Consider the following 2,122-nt stretch of genomic DNA (forward strand, 5'->3'; position numbering starts at 1 on the left):
CTGAACTTTTCTCTTTCTGTGCAAAAATGGTTGTATGACACAATCAAGGATCTACCAGGAAAAAGGGGAGAAGATATCTCTTCTTGATCAGACCATAATTTGCCTAAGTTTATCTGTAGAAAAAAACCCAAACCAAACCCAACAACCCAACAAGTGACAAGGTTCCACATTTTTCTCCCTTTGTGTGTAGCTATATGTCTGTTTTTAAATCTCAATGCTAATTTTGGCTGGGCTGACACATATGTAACCTTGCACCACTTGTTTAATTTCCCTGAGTGTCAGTAAGCTTGGCAGAACAACCAGACAAGAGCATAAGACCCCTGGATAAAACAGATGGGAAAGGGAAATAAATTTTACACAAAGCACTATGTTTTGAGATGAGTTATTTGAGGGGAGGATGTGAAGCAAGCAATGGGCTGGGTGAGACTCCAAAGAGATCACCTAAACTATCCAGGTAAGTCAATCTACTCAAAGGAATAATCCCACTGAGTTTTTGACCTGAAATGCAATCTGTCCATCCATTTTTGTGCATGTATGGTTGTGCACATTCATGTCTGTGTGGGAGAGGATGCTGGAGAAGTTCAGACAGGTCAAAGGAGCATTTAAGACCTTGTGATTACAATTGTGAATTACTCTCATGCCATCATAAGCAACATGATAACATGCAGACAAATGTTTACTTTGCATGGACATTTCTGTAATCACCTGTGTGTATGAATAGCTTGAAAGCAAAAAAATAGCTTAAAAGTAAAATATAGTAGATTTCTGCATTGCATGTATTAATGAAGTGTTACTTGAATTTAAATAACAAGACTCAGGGCAAGAAACTGCATCTGGAGAAGGAAGCCGAGTAGCTTACTACTGAAGTTAAAGATTTGGCTAAATGATATGAAATGGATCTTGCTTAAAAGATGACTCCTGGAACTCTGTAAACTAGTAAAGTTTTTCTGGTTTTCCTTGTAAACTAAATTACTGAATAAGTATCTTCTGGGCCTGTGTTTCTTACTACGACTTAAGGAAAAAAAAATTATTAATGAATTAATGACTGGTGACTGAGGCATGCTCTTTGCAGTCTATAAACACAATTAAAAGAAATTTGAACCAAAAATATAGTCAAGTAGTTCCACTTGATCTTTCTGGCTAGAAAATCAGGAGCAATTAATATAATGACAAATGTTCTTATGACAAACTACAAGTTGATTTAGCAAGACAGTGTAAGCTGACAAACATTGATGGGGCACTGCAGAGTTCAGAGGCTGTTGTTAGTCAGAATTTTGGGGACAATTACATTTCTGTGAGTGTCAATAGTACTTCATCTGTGTGTTCTATTCAAGGGAGAAATTTGTTCAGCCACAGTCATCAAACCATAATGGAAATACTTCTAAGAAATTATTCAAACCAAATTTTTGTGCCAACTTAACAGAAGTGCTAATTTGTCAGACAGTATGAGAAACGACTTGTGTCTGTCTTGTGAGGGTTTTGGTTTTTTTTAATAATATTCCAATGCCAATAGATATTGACTTGTTTAAGGGGACCTGAATTTGCTAAGAACTTTAAATATCAAACTACTCTTATCTTTGTATTGCTAGGCTTACTTGTCTCTTAGGTTCTGTCAACTGTGATTTCTCTAAGTACATTGATAATAATTTTAGTGATGTTGTGGAGGTGAAAAGAAAAGTAATAAACAATGTACTCAGTTGCGTATTTTGAAGTATGAAATTTATGTCTATCATTTTAGCTTTTCCAGATTGCTGAATAGAAAAAATTAAAAGTGGTCAAACCCCAAAAAATTATGAGACAATCTTGTTCCTAATTAGATGTTTCAAAGTTTCTGATGATACAGTCATTAAAGGAAAAATGGTTTAGAAATTTGTAGCTGATTTCATTACTTCACCATGTTGTAAATTTTGTGTGTTCTTGGAAAGCAATATGGAAAGAATTCATGTTCTGTTCTCATTGAAATCAAAAGTGTGTTGCCTTCAGAGGTGTTAGAATATCACTGAGTATTTTTTCAAATTTCACAGTACAGCCTACTTTATTTTTTTTATGTAATTTAGCAGCTGGAATATGTCTGCAAAGAGGCAGTATCTATGTGCAGGTACTTGGAAGGATTGTCAGATCA

This window comes from Corvus brachyrhynchos, unplaced genomic scaffold, assembly GCF_000691975.1.
Source record: "Corvus brachyrhynchos isolate BGI_N302 unplaced genomic scaffold, ASM69197v1 scaffold331, whole genome shotgun sequence".
Classification (NCBI taxonomy): domain Eukaryota; kingdom Metazoa; phylum Chordata; class Aves; order Passeriformes; family Corvidae; genus Corvus; species Corvus brachyrhynchos.